Raw genomic sequence first — 21536 nt, 5'->3', positions numbered from 1 at the left:
TAGCTTACTTGGCACATATAAAACTATTTATCTTAGCTTTGATTGCATTCTTCAAATCATCCATCCAATTTTGTTTACTAGGTGTTTCTATTTTCTTGGTTCGAGTCATTATTTTTCTTGCTTTTAGGAGCTTGATATTTAAATGACTGTAACTCTGTAATTTCAGATCTTCAAGTTCTGACATTTTTGCCTATGCTAGCTCTTTGAGTCCTCTTTCTAACCCCACCAGTATGCTCAATATTAGATTCTTCAATAAAGAGTTATGCCAAATCTCCTAGGATGACCTAATTATAGACTAGTTCAGTAGAGAAAAATTGTACAACATGCCATGTGTCACTGTTTCGACCTTCGGACCTGAAACAAATAAAAAAAAAATTGCATTCCGTCCTATTTATGTAACTTCTTACAAAATTTCAATCTAATGCTCAGAGAGAAAGTTATGACGATTTTTTCGAGGTCACATGTTTGGAATGCAATTCAGGAGTCTACAAAAACCCTAATTGTCTTGGATCGTATCTCCGAAAATATAGCGAACCAAGATCTGAAATTAAGGCCCGAGCTTCACCACAATTTCCACTCAAATGGATTTTTAATTTCAGAGACTGAACCTTCGTAGAAACAAAATTATAGCGAAAATTTCACAAGGAACAGGTTGAGATGGAATTTTGGAGCTTGCAAAAACCATAACTTCCTTAAATCATGGCTCCGAATATATAGCGAGACAAGATCTGAAATTTGGACCTGAGGTTTAGAATGATTTCAGCTCAAACATGTTTTTTTTTAGCTTCTGAAACTTCGTAGAGAAAAATTTATAGTGAAAATTCCACGGTGACCTGTTTGGAGTAGCGAAACCCTAGAATCCAAAGCTCTTATACCAAATGTTATGAAACCAACTCACAAAAAGATAGAAAAGATAGATCAACGACTTAAATTAGCCTCTTTGAGGGGGGAACCTCCTTTACATTAGACAAATGAATAATTATTGGATGATACAAATGACAAGACCTCCTTTCTATATATAGGAGTCTAAGGGGTCATAATATAATCAGATTAACAATAATAATGTAAGGGCACAACAATAGCAATAGTGTGTTTCTATGGTGCACAATAATAACAATATTGGGACTACATGAGCACAAAAATATAATAAGGGGGTTGCACTAATAACAATAAGGGGTTACACTAGTAGTATAGGGACCTAACATCCTACTTGTTATTTTCTTTGCTCATAAGGGCAGTAGGAGTAGATGATAAAAAATGTAGGGCAACAATGCCCATTGTTTCTCTACACAAAGATAACTTCTTAGTGCCCATAAAGTTTCTTCATGAATCTACAACATTCTTCAAAATGTATAGCTTCACCAACAACACCTTCTTTTCTTCAACCATATCTCTCAAAAAGTGATACTGAACATTAATATTCTTTGTCTTAGAATAGTATGTTGGGTTCTTCACAAGGAATATTACACTCTAACTATCACAATCTATACTCACAACTCACTAGGCCAACCAAATACTTGAAAAAATGTTTGCAACCATATTTCTTCCTTTCTTGCATGAGTGTTTTTCATATATTCAACTTATATAGTTGAAAGTGCCACTTCAGGCTGTCTGATGCTCATACAATTGATTTCTCCTCCAAATAGGTTAAACACATACCCATTTGTAGATATTCTTCAATCTACAAATCAAGCCTAGTTTTCATCCACAAGCACATGTATATTTGACACTTTGATTGATCTTGGTATTCCTTGGTAGCATAGTCCATAGCCAATAGTGCCACACAAATACTTGAAAACCATTTTTATTGTTTTCCAATGCTCCTTCCTTGGTTTTGACATATACCTTTCTCAATACTCCCATTACATGCACATTTTTTGATCTAGTATAGATCATTGCATACATCAAACTTTCAATCACACTAACATATGGAACATGATACATCTCCTCTTCCTCTTCGTGTGTCTTGGGGCACTCTTATGCAAATAAATTTACACATGTAGGAATAGGCACCTTCACTAGTTTACAATATTAAATATTAAATCATTGCAATATTCTCTTGACATACCACCCCTAATTTAAACAAAGTTTCTTATTTGATCAACCTATTTCAATTTCCATTCCCAAAATAAAATTTGTAGGACCAAGATCCTTGTTGTCAAATTTATATGACAACTTAGTTTTCACTTCCTCGACAATTTCCATGTCATTTGTAATCAACAACATTTCATCAACATACAATGACAAATAAATAAAATGATCACCAACTAATTTGAAATACACATAGCAATCCACTTTTCTCCATTTGAAGCCAATTCCCAACATATAAGCATCAAATTTTTGTCACGACATCCTTGGTGATTGTTTCAACCCATACTAGAACTTTTTCAACTTGCATACTAGTTGTTTCCTTCCTTTCATAGCAAAGCCTTCTAGATACTTCATGTAGATTCCTTCTTCCATACCCCCCATAGGAATGTTGTCTTCACATTCCTCTGTTCTACATCAAAGATCAAAATCATTAAAAATAAGTAAAATAATTCTAATAGAATTTAGCTTTGCAGCAACGGGAGAAATATCACTAAACTCAATTCCCTCTACCTAGGAATATCTTTTTTATACTAATTGAGCATTGTCTTTATCTAATCTACCTTCTACATTCAGTCTCTTCTTAAGCGCTCATTTTCTACTAATGGGATTTCTTCCAGCGAACAAATCCACTAGATCTCAAGACTCATTCTTGTCCAAGGCTACCATTTCTTCAAGCATGGCCATTTCTAGAGTTTTTAATCCTTTAAATTAAATACCTCCCTAACAATTCTAGGATCATCATCAGTAATATACAAAGAAAAAATTGAATGGTGAATTGGAAAAGTATACCTTTATGGTTTCCTTCCTTCCTAAAATTATCTCTGGATTACTAGGTTCTATGGTTCTTATTCATTTGATTCTTGTTCTTTGTTAGAGTATGATTCATCATCCATCATTCAAACTCTATCTTCTTTCGTTCTTTCTTCCATGGCAGGAGTTTCTATTTAACAATGTCTTTGCCTTCTCTAAGTACAACATCTTGAATACACACTACCTTTTTAGTTTCTAGGTTCCAAAGTGTTTTCCTAAATTTTACTATATGGAAAAGGGACTATTGTCCCATAGATCCCACCTCAGGATATACTAGATAGTGAATATATAAAAAATAAAATACCTTAGCTCTATTGTAAATTACTCCTTTCATAAAATGGCAAATACAAAGATAGGGATATGCCTTGCTATCCTTGCATGTTGGTGTGGGTTGAAGATCCAATAAAGTAGTTGAAGATCCTTCTCCTTACTTAGAGATATAATTCCATCTCCCTAATCCTATCACCTACAAACATTCAAAAAAAAATAGGGGCAACTTCTTTGCCTCCATGATTGCAAGTGAGTATGTGAATACTTAACCACAATGGAAACATTATAGTCTCCTACAAACATTGCATATAGAGAGGAAAGATATATTTATCATTATATATAAATCATCAATACAATAAAAAATTACACCTTTGGTGCCAGGGTACTCTCCTTTGATCCCTTAACCCTCTTCCTCCCTTGGTTTACTCATAGATTAGACTCACCTATGAACCATGAAATGACCTCCTATCGGTAATATTTTAGCATAAGAAGGTTCTATAAATATGATTTCACCTCATTCCACCGTTGAGAGGGTCTTATTATATAGGGTGTTCCTATATTTGGAAGAATGCATATGGACACTTACGACTGAGAGAAGTTAATGGAATAATTTCATTGGATGCGAAGGAGCTTTATCCGTTGGATCTAGTGTTTTTTAGCATGTACACCTAGGGTTTGATGCTGATGGTGTTTAAAGGGGGAGGGAGCGGGGATCCATCCTATCAGAATTTGGTAACAGACAAGGGGAAGGGATTCAAGGCAGGATTAGGTAGTCCTACAAATGGTGTGTCAGGGAATTCCCAATGTAAGGTTGAAGTAGGTGGGAACAGTCACAGAAGAGATGAGGAAAAATTTACGTCAGGGAATCATGTAGACTAGTAGCAGCAACAAAAGTCCAAAGAATCTACGGGGTCATGTGAGCCCAAAAAAAAAGTGATCACGATGACACTGATTATTGATCCTGAGACACATGTCTTTAGGGAGCACATGAGGTCGTATGTTGTCATATGCAAGTTTATGGGCCTTTGGCCCACAAAAAAAGCCTTGTGTGACTGGATTAAACATCATTGGAAACCAAGAGGTGAGATAGAGTTGCATCTAGGGTCCAAAGTATTTTTATGGTGGTCTTTGCTAATATGGAAGATAGAGATTGAATCTTTGATGGTAGTCCCTACTTCTTCACATCAGTTGGCTTAAACATGTGGCAATTGATGGATAATTTTACCCCAAAGAAGGAGACCTTTACCAGTGTCCTAGTTTGGGTTAGGTTGTACTCCCTACCTCTGGATTATTGGCTACCTTCAACCCTAAAGTTGATAGGAGATACATTGGGAAATTTTATTAAAATATCAGAGGAAACACTACAAGGAAGGTATACATCGTATGCAAATGTGGAAATGGATGTTTCTATAGCCCTACCTAAAGTAGTCAAACTAGAGTTCTAGGATGAATTCTGGCTACAACCTATGGACTATTGGTGAGCACTAGTATTGCAGCAATAATGCTGCAACTCCTGTGCTGCCTACTTTGCTCTTATCAACCCGGTAGTTTGTAATAAACTTGGAAGCGTCGGTCTGTATGCACAAGTACTAGTTCTGACTAGAGGTTGTCACTTGGTCAGCCGGTGCAAGATCACTAGGAGTTCAAGCCAACTTCTATGGATTCCAGAAGAATATCTATATGTGATGAAAGGAAAGAAAGATTACTCTACAGATGCTATTCTAATTGCAGAAAGGAGAAATACTGAAATGTAAAGCAAACCTAGTAAACCCTAATTAACCAACTAATTGTACTTTTGCAGAAAGCACTATGAAAACCATGAAAGGAATGCCATTACCTACTCAAGGAAGTAAACAACATATAAATATGCTACTTTTGGAAGTAAATAGGCAAAAAACATATTTTTGGATTTTCATGTATTTTTATGTGAATTTGCCATGCATGTAATTTATTGTGTGTGAGTGTGGTAGCGAATAGGTGGCGTTGAAGGGCGGTTTTGGGACTTGAGAGGATGTAGGATGGTGTGGAAGGGTCCTAGGAGGTCTCAGTTGGTCTTCTGGAGGCTTTTCCCACACTCAGCCTTCAAAAGAAAGCTTATTGGAAAATCTACAGGAGGACACAGGAAATCTATAGGAGGAAATCAGGGAACTACAGGAGGCCTACAAGGGGAGGCCGAGAACAATTTTCACTATTTTGAGGGTATGAGAGTGGGTGAAAAAGGTGGATGAAGGTTGGAATGAGGTGTTAGGGTGCCTAAGGTCTACCATGAACCACCAGGAGAGGAAAAGATGATTGGATTTGCTCAAGGAGAGAGGAAGAAGTTCTAGGAAAAATGTAGGAAACTAAGGCAGAATTGAGGTGAGGTTTGGGAGACCTATAGGGCATGGATAAGATGGAGGGTGTGATTGCTGATAAGCTAGCCTACTTCTGGAAGAGATCTGCTGCATAGAAACTGACAATTAACCAAGGAAATCAAGCAACAAGTGAATTGAATGCATTTAGGAAAAACAGTGTTTTGCATAAAAATGATCTACACTATGATCTATGAAGAGAAGTGCTGGGAAATACTGCAGGAAAGGAAAGCATGAAAGAAGACTATTGAAAATTAGGAAGTGAGCATGATGAAGAAGATCTAAAGCAAAGCAAAGCTGCACTTTATCCTACTAAAAAGCTGCAAACGCTAGAAGTCCTATGAAAGAGGAAAATCTGTGTTTTTGGGGCAGCAAGAGGGTCTTTGCCTCAAATCATGGTCCCAAAGGGACGAAGAGAGGCCAAGGCACTATTTCTAGCCCTTTGAATATTTTTTAATCACTATTTAACCTACTACAGAAAGCACAAATGGAAACAAACTACTAGATTATCAAAAGCAACCTATTCTCAACCATAAAAGAAATACATCTAACAGCAACCTAATATACAAACTGAAACAAAGCATACAAATACAAGTAAAGAGGAGGTTGGCTGCTTGGATTGGGCCCTAACCCAAGAGCTTCATCCCTCTGAGTTGGCCCAGTGCTAGCTCAAAAAGGATTCCATCTTTATTTTCAAAACAATAGCAAGATTAAATGAAACTGTCACAAAAAATAAGCTTGAAGTTTGAGTAGAGTTTACATAAGAAAAATCCAACAAAAATCTGACCCTAGTGAGGTCCTAGGCCTCTATACTTATACAAATGAAGCTACCAATAGCTTCCTTAAAATCAGGGAGGCTTGGCTCCCAAAACTTGAGATAATCATCAGTCATCCTCCACTTGCCTTGATGCCTTCTAATGCAAGATTCGACTGCTTGTACTCTGAGCTGAATGAAGGGAAATTTAAAATGAGGAGTAATAAATGAGGGGGATTCCCTCCTATAAGTCCTCTCCTTTGTCCACTTCGATTTGTTACTGCCATTTGTCCACTGGATCTTTGACTTTGACCTCGAAATCCATCAATAATCTTCATTAAATACATGTTAGACCACATGGCACAATAACTAACTCAACTCACTCTATAAGCATAAATATAATTAGAAAACCATACAATAAGTTAAGAGAATGGTTGATTTGACTAGGTTAGGAGGTAAAATGAGCCCATATAATTACCCATTTATGAGACTCATCATCACCCCCCTACTGAAGGTGTTGCTCATCCTCTGAGCAACCTAGTCAATCTCCTCATATTTTATGGCCCTGGTGGCCTCCCTAGCATCCCAAGCTTCTGATGTGGTCCGTTCTTCTTTGCCATAGAATTATACTTTCCTGTCTATGTCATTCCACTGATCTTCCTCTTCTTCTTCCCTCCTGCCTTCTAGCATGCCTAACAGAAGTGGGGGACTCAGTTTGAGGCCAATCCAGTTGACCTTCAGCCTTTGCATGGAGTGATTATACATTGGCACTCTTTTCAATGCCTCCTTCAGCCTCATGGGGGAATGATATTCCCTGATCTACAAACTGTGTGGTAAGGTGTTCCATCTCCTCATGCATGCATGCACACAGTCATTCCCAAGTGGCCTTTGCATATCCTCAAAGTGTGCAATGGCTTGTGCCTAATTGGTGAGATTTCTAGGGGTAATCTGAGGGTCATTGGCAAGTAGGTTGTGTGTACTGATGAGTGCCATAGGATCTAATGGCTTAGCTCTTATCATTAATGGCTCATTCTGCTCCTTTATCATCAATCCTTTTATTTCTGCTGCCCTCAATTCTTCATGGTTCATCCATGAAGCCATGGCCACTAATTGCAGGTCCCATAGCTTGGCATTGGGATCCCACACATTCATTTCTGTGAGGGCCATGTTGTGTAAGTAGAATTATGCCATCTTTGCCTTATCCTTTGAGGTGCTTTAGTCACACAAATCCATAAGCTGCCTGTAATCTTGGAAAGGCATTGTGCCTCTTTGTGCCAAAGTCTTTATCTGGAATTGTAACCATTGATCCTTGAGATAGAGGCCATAGGATTTGGCTGGTGTTCTGCATTGCAATGCCTCCATGGATAAGCTAGCCATGCATGCCAGCTGAGTTTATTTCTCTTGCAGCTTCCTCCTTAGCAATTCATTTTCAGTTTCAAGGTGGCTTCTTGTAATTGCTTCCCTATCTCTGATAGCACTCAACTCTCTGCCCATTTCTCTGAGTTTGTTTTCCATATGGCCAACATCCTCAACTCCTTTGGATTTGGCTATTTGCATCCACCTATGTGTTCTTATTCTTTCTTTCTCCAATTCAAAGAATAGTGGTATTGCAAATTTTTGTGGGATTATCCTTCCTGCTTCAAGTAGATTGTAGTAGGAGGCAAGACTAGGTTGGGGATCAGGTTCTTGTAGTTTTGTTGCTTACTCCTTTACCTGTGGCTATCCTTCTATCCTTTTCTCAAGCTTTTCGGTCTCCTATAGTTTTGACAGTGTCTCCTATAGAACTGCCTGAGCCTCCTGTAGGACTGTTTTTGGGTCCTATAGTACTGCCTTTTCCTTCCATATGGAAGATCTAGGAGTCCACCTCTCATATGTTACAGGTGTCTTGGATGGAGATTCTTTCCCCTTGGCAGAGGGTGAATCTTCAATGGTAATTGGCACTTTTGAAGAGGGTTGCGGTTTTCCTGTTTTGATTCTTGTGCTCTTCCTAGCCCTAAAATACATGGAGGCCTGTCTTTTCCTCTTTTGCGTTAGCTTGACTGGTGTACTGAGGGCAGTAAGGGTAGCTGCTGCCTCCCTTTCTAGAGTCTCAGGGGACTCTTCTCCTTGTTTTTCCTTCTTTGCCTCTTTTTGTCCTTCTTCTATCTCTTTCCCTATCTCTTTTTCTGTCTCTTCTTGTTCTATTTCTTTAGCTTTCTCCTCCTCTATTTCTATTCCCTCCTCCTTCCTTCCTTGTTTTTCTATGTCACCAGTGGCTTCACCTTCTCCCCCTTGTTTTTATTCCTCCTCACTGCTAGTAGGACTGACATCATAGGTTAAGGCCTTTATGTCATCCTCAGCTGTCATGTTTCGAAAAACTTCCCATGCTATAGGAAGTGTAAAGGTATGGAGGGCTTCCTCCACTAGGATTTTGATTAAGCCATGGTGAGCTAGCTGCTCTGAATTTCCTACTTGAACCTTAGTGTTGGATTCAATGAGGGACTGCAAGAGGAAGTAGGGGATACTGAGCTTCTGAGGTGCTGGAGTGTCCATGCCATACCTTAATTCATGGAGGATCCTAAAGTGATAACCATAGAAAATGTTGTACCTCCCCTCACAAGAAATGTATTTTATTATTTGGTAGCTAACCTCATCCCAAGGATATGGTATGCTAGCCCTTCTAATGCCATTTTTATCTTCTACAGGGGTTTCAGTTTTTTGGAAAATGTTTTTCTTAGCAGCTTGGCCAATTGGTTTCTCATCCTTACTCCAAGGTAGCCCAAGAGGAAGGGTAGTGACCCTACTGATAAATTCAGGCGTTATCTCCATGGAAAGACCTCTAAAGGTGACAGTGGCATGAGTTCTTGTGTGGGGTACCAGAGAGAGAGCAAACTCTTGGGCGATTTCCTCATCAAACCCTTGGAATTTCTCAAAGAAATTCATCTAGTTTTCCCTTGTGAAGATGTCCACCACTTGTGGATGTGCATGGAGCCTAGTGGAGCTAGTGGGCTCCTTTCTCATAAATCCTCCTGTCATATTGTCTATACTCTTTTGAAAAAATGAAATATGGAGATGGAGACAGAGAATTTTGAGAAAAACAGAGAAACAGAGGAGACTATGTTTTTTTTTTAAATAAGCAGGAATTTTTTTTTTTTTATGTATTTTCTCCTCTCCTAAAGACTTTATTTCATCCTCAAATTGAACCCTCTTCTTTCATATATTGATATTCAATAGGGGGCATGCATGAAACCTACCTCTTCAGACAAAAAATCGTGCAAAAAATCGAGTTTTCTCTGTTCAAAACGACTCACTACCCCTCTTGTAGAAGCCTGATGTCCCTCCTGTAGAATTCCTATAGGTGCTCCTGTAGAAAATGCCAAGAGCAATAATATGGGAGAGATTGATGGAGGACGATGGTTACGAGGCTGTGGTGGCACAAGGAGATTGCTATAGCTGAGTTACGAGGACAGGGAAAAGTTGGTGAGAATGCTTGGGAAGGAGTACTTATTACCCTTTATGGATATTTTCGATGATGAGGGGTGAGCTGGAAACATATACGTTGGCCATATTCAGACCGTTGTTCCCCACCTGCTTGGTCATTATGGCCTCTCCTCGTAATCATCTCTCATTATTGCATCAGAGTTCACACCTCCTTCACTACCTATCCTTGGCATCTTGTGCTGGAGTTGACTATGCGCACGTGTGGGTGACATCTCAGATGAGTGGAGTCAACTAGATGAAGGTGGCCAAGTTAACTAGCCACCTTTCCCTCACTCAACCTCAACCATCTCGCTACTTTTGCATGACTTCTAATTATACAAATGCAAACAGAGGAGCGATTTAGTTACTTACCTGTTATCTGAATGTATTTGCTGTGAGGTGATGTGGATGTCTCTGCTGCATGCCTTTATTTCTTTTGATGCATGTTGTCTACTTGCTGATGTGTGGTTGTGTGCTTGTGCAAGTTCTTGTCTAGCTGGATTTGAGCTTCAGGTGCCTTCTCAACCTTCATGTTTGCACTCTCTTGCTGTTGTTGCTGGATTTTAATGGGATCAACTGCTACAGGAATTCCTACAGGAGCTCCAGTAGATGTTTCTCCCCTTGAAACTTCAACTTCTTTCTATTCTTGGAGCTTTGAGGATGATGCGAGAGGTGTAGATAAAGTTGGAGAGGTAGTAGGTAGGCTTCAGGTGAGGTTGATGGTGCTTTTTCCTCTTATTTTTTAAAAAACTGAAAAACTACTTTTCTGTGTTTTTCTTGGGCAGGAAGAAAAATGATGCTTGGGGTGTGATGCAGGTTTGGAAATGATGGCAAGGAGGTTTGAAGATTGTAGGAGGGATTATAGGTTCTTCATGAAGCTTCTTTGTCCCTCAAACTTCCTTTTGTAGCCATGTCTGGCTCTTTGTAATTCCTATAGGAGCCTCATGTAGAAAACACAGAGCCGCTTGTAGAAAACACATTTTTTGAAAAAGAGGTACAATGGGGTGAAAGAAATGCCAAATATGATGGAGGAAGGTGTGGATAAGGTGAGATGGATGTTGGTGTGAATGTCAGGGTCCCCTTGGCACCTTCTTCTGCTCCTTGTAGTCCTCCTACAAACCTGCAATGCAACAAAAATTCATTTCTTTTTTCTCTCTCTTTTTTTCTTATTTTTTATTTTTTTTTTTTTTTTTTTTTTTGAAAAACAACTAGGGTGCCTCAAAGAGGCTTTCACCCTAATTGACTGCCCTGGGCACCTCCAAGGGAGGTTTTCACCTAGGGATATTATTTTTTTTCTCCTTTTTTGACATCACTGGGCCGCCTCAGAAGAGGTTTTCAACCCAATGATGGGACTCAAGTGCCTCATGGAGGTTTTCACTTGAGTCCTTATTATTTTTTATTTTTTCTTTTCTTCAGTGAGTGGGTGAAGTGGAAGCTAAGACATGCTCCACTACCATCACTGTTTTATTCAGACCTTCAATAAACTCTCGCTTGGAGAGGGGTTTCTTGTAGACTTTCAACCGATTTCCATTTGCAAGCATGGGGATGGCTTCATCATCAATCGTTCTAAACAGAAATGAACCATTGTCATTACATTTCTCCACAGTGTAGGGCCCTAGCCATCTTGTCCTCAACTTGCCTTTGAAATATTTGTATCTTGTATCATAGAGTAGTGCCCAATCTCCCTCTTAGAATTGCTTCTCCTTGATATTTTTGTCATGCCATATCTTTCTCTGAAGCTAAACTACCTCTGTGTGGAGAAGGGCTTGCAATCTATATTCATCCAATCCACTGAGCTGAAGTAATATCTCCTTTTGTGCAGGGCTGAGGTCTAGGTCCAGTTGAGCTGCCATCCTTAGTGTATTGAACTCAAATTCTATTGACAGCAAGGCCTTCTTCCCATAGACCAGTTCATAGGGTGTGAACCCAGTGGTGGTATTCCATGTGGTGTTGTAGGCCCAAGTGGCCTCAACTAATCTGTCAGCCCAGTCTTTTCTACTGTTGCTCACTACTTTGGTAAGGATCCCTTCCAATGCCTTGTTAGTGACCTCCACTTGCCCATTGGCTTATGGATGGTAAGGGGTGGAAGGGATTATATTCTTCATTTTGGTGTCCCCATTGGTCTCCCGAATGGGAAAGTTACCCTCTATTCTCTCTCCATTCCCCCTAGCATTTCTATTTTCAGCCATTCGCTCCAAAGGAATGTTTTCTTCTTCTTCTTCCCCTATAGGTTCTTCAAATATGTCTGGTTTTTCACCTAAGGGTTCTTCTTGATCGCAGCCACTAAAGAAGAGAGAAGGTTGGCTGTGTGAAGTAGTGGGGGTGTTGGGCAAAAATTTTCTTGAGTTATCTCTATTCCTATGAGGCATGAAAGGAAATCGTTTTGGTTGGTTTTTTTTCCTTTTCCCCACACTGATAGTACCTGTAAAATTGAAATTGATTGAACAAAACAAATTGCAACTAACTGAAATGAACTTGCTGAAATGGAAATTTGTAGAATTGGAAAGGAATGTAAGGAAATGCAGAACTTGAAAGGAAAAGAAATGACTAGTCTACTTTTGCCGAAATGAACTATTAACAGAATGTTGCAATAGGAAATAGAAGAAAGCAGTAATCACAGAATAATCTGACGCTTCCCTGGAAACGACACCAAAAAGTGGTGAGAACCAGTATTGCAGCGATAATTCTACAACTCCTAGGCTGCCTACTTTACTCTTATCAACCTGGTAGTTCGTAACAAACTTGGAAGCATCGGTGCTGTATGCACGAGTACTAGTTTCACTGCAGGTTGTCACTTGGTTAGCTGGCACAAGTTCACTAGGATCTCAAGCCAACTTCTATGGATTCCAAAAGAAGCTCTATATGTGATGAAAGGAAAGAAATATTACTCTACAGATGCTATTCTAATTGCAGAAAGGAGAAAGACTGAAATGTAAAGCAAACCTAGTAAACCCTAATTAACCAACTAATTCTACTTTTGCATAAAGCACTATGAAAACCATGAAAGGAATGCCATTACCTACTCAAGGAAGTAAACAACATATAACTATGCTACTTTTGGAAGTAAATAGGCAAAAAACATATTTTTGGATTTTCATGTATTTTTATGTGAATTTGACATGCATGTAATTTATTGTGTGTGAGTGTGGCAACGAATAGGTGGTGTTGAAGGGCGGTTTTGGGACTTGAGAGGATGTAGGATGGTGTGGATGGGTCCTAGGAGGTCTCAGGTGGCCTTCTGGAGGCTTTTCCCACACTCGGCCTTCAAAAGAAATCCTACAGGAAAATCTACAGGAGGACACAGGAAATATATAGGAGGAAAACAAGGAACTACAAGAGGCCTACAGGAGGAGGTCGAGAGCATTTTTCACTATTTTGAGGGTGTGAGAGTGGGTGATAAAGGTGGATGAAGGTTGGAATGAGGTTTTAGGGAACCTAAGGTCTACCATGAACCACCAAGAGAGGGAAAGATGATTAGATTTGCTCAAGGAGAGAGGAAGAAGTTCTAGGAAAAATGTAGGAAACTAAGGCAGAATTTAGGTGAGGTTTGGGAGACCTATAGGGCATGGATCAAATGGAGGGTGTGATTTTTGATAAGCTGGCCTACTTCTAGAAGAGATCTACTGCATGGAAACTGACATTCAACTAAAGAAATCAAGCAACAAGTGAAATGAATGCATTTAGGAAAAACAAAGTTTTGCATAAAAATGATCTACACTATGATCTATGAAGGGAAATGCTAGGAAATGCCGCAGGAAAGGAAAGCATGAAAGAATACTATTACAAATCAGGAAGTAAGCATGATGAAGAAGATCTAAAGCAAAGCAAAGCTGGACTATTAACCTACTAAAAAGCTGCAAACACTAGAAGTCCTATGAAGGAGGAAAATCTGTGTTTTTGGGGCAGCAAGAGGGTCTTTGCCTCAAATCATGGTCCCAAAGGGAGGAAGAGAGGCCAAGGCACTGTTGCTAGCCTTTTGAATCTTTTTTTATCATTGTTTAACCTGCTACAGAAAGCACAAATGGAAGCAAACTACTAGATCATCAAAAGCAACCTATTCTTAACCATAAAAGAAATACATCTAACAACAAACTAATCTACAAACTGAAACAAAGCATACAAATACAAGTAAAGAGGAGGTTGGATACTTGGATTGGGCCCTAATCCAAGAGATTCAGCCCTCTGATGTGACTCAGTGCTAGCTCAAAAATGATTCCCTCTTTATTTTCAAAACAATAGCAAAATTACATGAAACTGTCACAAAAAATAAGCTCGAAGTTTGAGCAGAGTTTACATAAGCAAAAATCCAACAAAAATCTAACCCTAGTGAGGCCCTAGGCCTTTTTGCTTATAAAAATGAAGCTACCAATAGCTTCCTTAAAATCAGAGAGGCTTGGCTCCCAAAACTCGAGATAATCGTCAGTCATCCTCCACTTGCTCGGCTACCTTCTAGTGCATGATTCGACTGCTTGTACTCCGAGCTGAATGAAGGGAAATTCGAAGTGAGGAGTAATAAATGAGGGGGATTCCCTCCTATAGGTCCTCTCCTCTGTCCACTTCAAGTTGTTGCTGCCATTTTTCCACTGGATCTTTGAATTTGACCTCGAAATCTATCAATAATCTGCATTAAATACATGTTAGACCACATGGCACAATAACTAACTCAACTCACTCTATAAGCATAAATATAATCAGAAAACCATACAATAAGCTAAGAGAATGGTTGATTTGACTAGGTTAGGAGGTAAAATGAGCCCATATAATCACCCATTTATGAGGCTCATCAACTTTGACCAGATTTCATTCAGATGCAGATGATGCCATGAACATGGCCACCTGATTCGGGAATTCCCTTTGAATAAAGTGGAAGAACAAGGAAAAGAATCAAAATGAAAGGATGCAGATGGGTTTGTAATACCTAACCCAAGGGGAAGAGAAAATTGAAGACAATAACAGAGAAATCAGGGAGGGAGAAAAGCACAGAGAAATAACTTTGAAATCTTATCAGAAGAAAACCTAGAGAGTCAAGGGGTTGAAGAAGAGAAAAATGAGGAGAAAGAAGAAGGTAAAGAAGAAGAAATGTTGCAATCGATAGGAGATATTGGACAACAAGCTGATATCCCAGATCTATCAAAGGATTTTGAAGGAGATGCGGAAATGACCCCAAGAGAGGTAGGAACAGAGGACCCAGAGTTGCAGGAAATAGTAGAATGTGGGGGTATCAACCTCCATAATATGGTAGAAAAGCAAGAAAACAAGGATTGGAAGCTACATTTATCCACAGTGGATAGGGCCAATAGCCATCTTGTCCTCAACTTGCCTTTGAAACTATTTAGAAAAGGCCACATCTAGTAGTGCAGAGATCTCCCTCTTAGAATGAGATCTCAGGATATTTTGGTCATGCCACAACCATCTCTGAATAGGGAGGAACTAGAATAATGTTTCCCTCCAAGAGCTGGGATCCATCTATAAATTCATCCAAGATCCACTGAGGCTGAACCCCTAATCTCCTTAAATTGTGAAAGTTTGAATATTCAATATAAGAGTTGAGCTTTAGGAAATATTAGTGGTTGAACAAAATTAAAATGACAACCAGGCCTTCTTTTCTTGCAAGACCAAAGTTCATAGGGTAAAATCAGTGGTAGGTATTCCATGTGGTTTGAGATAATGTAGGCCCAAGTGGCCTACAAGGGGGTTGGCGATTGGCTAGCCCAGTCTTTGATCTACTTGATGCTCACTACAATGGTAAGGATCCCTTGGAATGCCTTGTTAGGGACTAAAGGATCTCTCACTTTACAAATTGGCTTATGGGCCTTAAGGGGTGGAGGGGATTATATTCTTCAAGATTTAAGAGAGATAACAATTAGGTCTCCCGAATGGGAAAGGACTTCTATATGATAACCTCTCCATTCCCCCTAGCATTTCTATTTTCAGCCGAGATGATAAAGCTCCAAAGGAATGTCTTCTTCTTCTTCCAACCTTAGGTTGACATCAAATATGCTAATGGTTGTTTCACCTAAGGAGTTCTTCTTGTAAAGGGAAACTAAATTGCATCCAGACTTGAAGGTTTTAATTTTGAAGGATTTTTTGATGTGAGGCATGTTGCGCAAAAATATCCATCTTGAGGATCATCTCTGGCCAGTGATATTAGGATCATGATTTTAGGTACTCCCAATCGTTTTGGTTCAAGGCTTTTTTTTGGATTTCCCCACACTGATAGTACCTGTAAAATTGAAATTGATTGAACAAAACAAATTGCAACTAACTGAAATGAACTTGCTGAAATGGAAATTTGTAGAATTGGAAAGGAATGTAAGGAAATGCAGAACTTGAAAGGAAAAGAAATGACTAGTCTACTTTTGCCGAAATGAACTATTAACAGAATGTTGCAATAGGAAATAGAAGAAAGCAGTAATCACAGAATAATCTGACGCTTCCCTGGAAACGACACCAAAAAGTGGTGAGAACCAGTATTGCAGCGATAATTCTACAACTCCTAGGCTGCCTACTTTACTCTTATCAACCTGGTAGTTCGTAACAAACTTGGAAGCATCGGTGCTGTATGCACGAGTACTAGTTCTCACTGCAGGTTGTCACTTGGTTAGCTGGCACAAGATCACTAGGAGCTCAAGCCAACTTCTATGGATTCCAAAAGAAGCTCTATATGTGATGAAAGGAAAGAAATATTACTCTACAGATGCTATTCTAATTGCAGAAAGGAGAAAGACTGAAATGTAAAGCAAACCTAGTAAACCCTAATTAACCAACTAATTCTACTTTTGCATAAAGCACTATGAAAACCATGAAAGGAATGCCATTACCTACTCAAGGAAGTAAACAACATATAACTATGCTATTTTTGGAAGTAAATAAGCAAAAAACATATTTTTGGATTTTTATGTGAATTTGACATGCATGTAATTTATTGTGTGTGAGTGTGGCAACGAATAGGTGGTGTTGAAGGGCGGTTTTGGGACTTGAGAGGATGTAGGATGGTGTGGATGGGTCCTAGGAGGTCTCAGGTGGCCTTCTGGAGGCTTTTCCCACACTCGGCCTTCAAAAGAAATCCTACAGGAAAATCTACAGGAGGACACAAGAAATCTATAGGAGGAAAACAAGGAACTACAAGAGGCCTACAGGAGGAGGCCGAGAGCATTTTTCACTATTTTGAGGGTGTGAGAGTGGGTGAAAAAGGTGGATGAAGGTTGGAATGAGGTTTTAGGGAACCTAAGGTCTACCATGAACCACCAGGAGAGGGAAAGATGATTGGATTTGCTCAAGGAGAGAGGAAGAAGTTCTAGGAAAAATGTAGGAAACTAAGGCAGAATTTAGGTGAGGTTTGGGACCTATAGGGCATGGATCAAATGGAGGGTGTGATTTTTGATAAGCTGGCCTACTTCTAGAAGAGATCTACTGCATGGAAACTGACATTCAACTAAAGAAATCAAGCAACAAGTGAAATGAATGCATTTAGGAAAAACAAAGTTTTGCATAAAAATGATCTACACTATGATCTATGAAGGGAAATGCTAAGAAATGCTGCAGGAAAGGAAAGCATGAAAGAATACTATTACAAATCAGGAAGTGAGCATGATGAAGAAGATCTAAAGCAAAGCAAAGCTGGACTATTAACCTACTAAAAAGCTGCAAACACTAGAAGTCCTATGAAGGAAAAATCTGTGTTTTTGGGGCAGCAAGAGGGTCTTTGCCTCAAATCATGGTCCCAAAGGGAGGAAGAGAGGCCAAGGCACTGTTGCTAGCCTTTTGAATCTTTTTTTATCACTGTTTAACCTGCTACAGAAAGCACAAATGGAAGCAAACTACTAGATCATCAAAAGCAACCTATTCTTAACCATAAAAGAAATACATCTAACAACAAACTAATCTACAAACTGAAACAAAGCATACAAATACAAGTAAAGAGGAGCTTGGATACTTGGATTGGGCCCTAACCCAAGAGATTCAGCCCTCTGAGGTGACTCAGTGCTAGCTCAAAAATGATTCCATCTTTATTTTCAAAACAATAGCAAGATTACATGAAACTGTCACAAAAAATAAGCTCGAAGTTTGAGCAGAGTTTACATAAGCAAAAATCCAACAAAAATCTAACCCTAGTGAGGCCCTAGGCCTTTCTACTTATAAAAATGAAGCTACCAATAGCTTCCTTAAAATCAGAGAGGCTTGGCTCCCAAAACTCGAGATAATCATCAGTCATCCTCCACTTGCTCGGCTACCTTCTAGTGCATGATTCGACTGCTTGTACTCCGAGCTGAATGAAGGGAAATTCGAAGTGAGGAGTAATAAATGAGGGGGATTCCCTCCTATAGGTCCTCTCCTCTGTCCACTTCAAGTTGTTGCTGCCATTTTTCCACTGGATCTTTGAATTTGACCTCGAAATCTATCAATAATCTGCATTAAATACATGTTAGACCACATGGCACAATAACTAACTCAACTCACTCTATAAGCATAAATATAATCAGAAAACCATACAATAAGCTAAGAGAATGGTTGATTTGACTAGGTTAGGAGGTAAAATGAGCCCATATAATCACCCATTTATGAGGCTCATCAACTTTGACCAGATTTCATTCAGATGCAGGTGATGCCATGAACATGGCCACCTAATTCGGGAATTCCCTTTGAATAAAGTGGAAGAACAAGGAAAAGAATCAAAATGAAAGGATGTAGATGGGTTTGTAATACCTAACCCAAGGGGAAGAGTAAATTGAAGTTAATGATAGATAAATTAGGGAGATAGAAAAGCACAGAGAAATAACTTTGAAATCTTATCAGAAGAAAACCTAGAGAGTCAAGGGGTTGAAGAAGAGAAAAACAAGGAGAAAGAAGAAGGTAAAGAAGAATAAATGTTGCAATCGATAAGAGATATTGGACAACAAGCTCATATCCCAGATCTATCAAAGAATTTTGAAGGAGATGCGGAAATGAGCCCAAGAGAGGTAGGAACAGAGGACCCAGAGTTGCAGGAAATAGTAGAATGTGGGGGTATCAACCTCCATAATATGGTAGAAAAGCAAGAAAACAAGGATTGGAAGCTATCCCAACTTATCAAATGGATAGATCCAATATCTATACCTGATTAGAGAAGAGATGAAACTAAGAGGTTAGAAAAGGCCACATCTAGAAATAGCAGAGATGGGAGTAAAAGCAATGAGATCTCAGGAGGTTTTGGTGCCATGACACAACCATCAGAAAATAGGGAGGAAGTAGAATAATGTTTCCCTCCAAGAGCTGGGATCCATGCTAATAAATTCAGGTAAGATCAAAGCATTAGGCTTGCAACCCCTTAATCGTAGTTAAATTATGAAAGTTTTAATATTCAATATAAGAGGCATAAGTAGCTTTAGGAAATATTGACTGGTTAAGAACAAAATTAAAATGGAACAACCAGACCTTATTTTCTTGCAAGAAACAAAGTGCTTTGTAGATAAAATCAAGGAATTAAGTAGGAAATTAGGGAGGAGGTTTGAGATAATGGAGGTCGCAACACATGGTTCTACAAGGGGGTTGGCGATTGGCTAGAACCCCCAATCTTTGATCTAACTTGATGAAGAGACAATGAGGTCATATTTATCATTGGAAATGCAGGTTATAGGGACTAAAGGATCTCTCATGTTTACAAATTTTTATGGGCCTTAAAGAATAGAGGAGAAGATCAAACTCCTTCAAGATTTAAGAGAGATAACAACTAGGAAAGGTTGTCTCCCTTGGATGATGGGGGGGGGACTTCAATATGATAACCTCTCTATTGGATAAAAAGGGAGGCCAAAGATGCGTAGACCGAGATGATAAAGCTCTCAAGGAATTCATTAAGAACACCAACCTTATTGACATCGAAATTGCTAATGGTTGTTTCACATGGAGTAATAAATGTAAAGGGAAACATCAAATTGCATCCAGACTTGACAGGCTTTTAATTTTGGAGGATTTTTTGATGTGAGGCATAGATGCGAATGAAAATATCCATCCTTGTGGAGGATCAGATCACTGGCCAGTGATATTAATGATCACGATTTTAGGTACTCCCAAAAATAGACCATTTAGATTCAAGGCTTTTTGGTTGGATTGCCTTGCCTTTATGGAGAATATTAAACGATGGTTGGGGAATAGATCCCAGTTAGGGGATCCAAAATGTACATATTAAATGCAAAGTTAAATCATATAAAATTGAAATTAAAGTAGTGGAATAAGTTATAATTTGGTAACATCTTCGAAGAAAAAAATAATTAGAAAAGAAGATGGAAACATTACAACAACAATTTATCACAAAAGGATACTCAGTGGAAAGCAGAGGAGAGGATATGGAGTTACTAACACAGTGGGAGGAAATATGTAGAAAGGAGGAAATTATATGGATACAAAAATCCCAAGTGTTATGGCTCAGGGAGGGCAAGAATAACACTAAGTTCTTTCACCACTCAATGATAGAACATAGAAATTCAATTGAATCCTCATAATCAAGGATGAGAATGGGCACACCTATGAAGGGCATCAGGATATATAGAATGTCTTGATTCAATGCTTCCAAAAAATAGCAGCGGAGCCATCAGTGGATAGATGAGAGAATATCCAAAGGATTGTTAGTAATATCCCTAAGTTGATCATGGAGGAGCACAATACAAATTTGAACAGATCGGTCTCCATGAAAGAAGTGGCCCTGGCCGTGAATGAAATGCCCAATGGAAAAGCCCCCGGATTGGATGGATTTACTATAGATTTATTGAAAGCATGTTGGGATGTAGTTAAACAAGATATCTATGAGGTCGTAGCAGATTCACAGGATTCAACAACTATTCTCAAAGCCTTGAATTCGACTTTTATCACCCTCATTCCAAAGGAATAAAGGGCCAACACTCCAGAGAAATTTTGGCCAATAGCCCTACGTAATGTGCTATATAAGATCATATCAAAAGTAGCAAAAAATAGGATGAAAATGATTCTTCCATGTCTGATCTGAGTAGAACAGTCTGTTTTTGTTGAGGGGAGACAAATTAAGGGTAACGTTATTCTTGCACATGAGATAACTCACTCTTTCAAGACCCAGAAAATGGCAGGTATGATTATTCAACTAGATTTGGCAAAGGCAGACAAGAAGATTAGTTGGGATTATATGAAACTGGTTCTAGGGGAATTTGGGTTTGATGAGCATTAGATTAGGTGGATTATGGCCTTGGTCTCATCCCCCTGTTTTTCAATCCTGGTTAATGGATCCTCGAAAAAAACTTTCTTCTCGTCTAGAGGCATGCAGCAAGGGGACCCCAGGTCCCCCTTTCTATTTGTCATAATTATGGAAGGCCTGGGGAGGGCGATCGGTGCGAAAAATGAAGAAGGAAATATAAAGGGCCTTAAGCTGCATGAGGAAGGTCAAGCAACAATGCATCAAAAATTCGTCGATGACACCATGCTGAATCGTATTCCTACAGTAAAGGACGCTCATTGATTTAAAGTCATCCTGGAAACCTATATTTCTACTTCAGGTATGGAGATCAATCAGTCTAAGTGCATGATTTTTTTCTCTAACACCCATATTGATATCCAAAGGAATTTAATGGCTCTCTTAGGGTTCCAAAAAAAATTCCTCTCATCAAAATACTTAGGGGTCCCCCTAACAGTGCAAGCCTGGAATAAGTCCAATTGGGAGAAAGTTATCTCCAACCTTGAATACAAGGTTAAACGATGGATAGTGAGAGCCTTGAACTTGGCTGGTTGGTTGGTCCTAACAAAGGTGGTGCTTCATTCTATCCTAAGTTACATGTTATCTATCCTACCTGTGCCTAAGG

The sequence above is a fragment of the Pinus tabuliformis genome, chromosome 3_2, assembly GCF_031772625.1.
Source record: "Pinus tabuliformis cultivar Carrire ecotype Pingquan chromosome 3_2, CPIR1, whole genome shotgun sequence".
NCBI classification, from domain to species: domain Eukaryota; kingdom Viridiplantae; phylum Streptophyta; class Pinopsida; order Pinales; family Pinaceae; genus Pinus; species Pinus tabuliformis.
The sequence above is the reverse complement of the archived record's forward strand: the minus strand, read 5'-3'. Positions refer to the sequence as shown.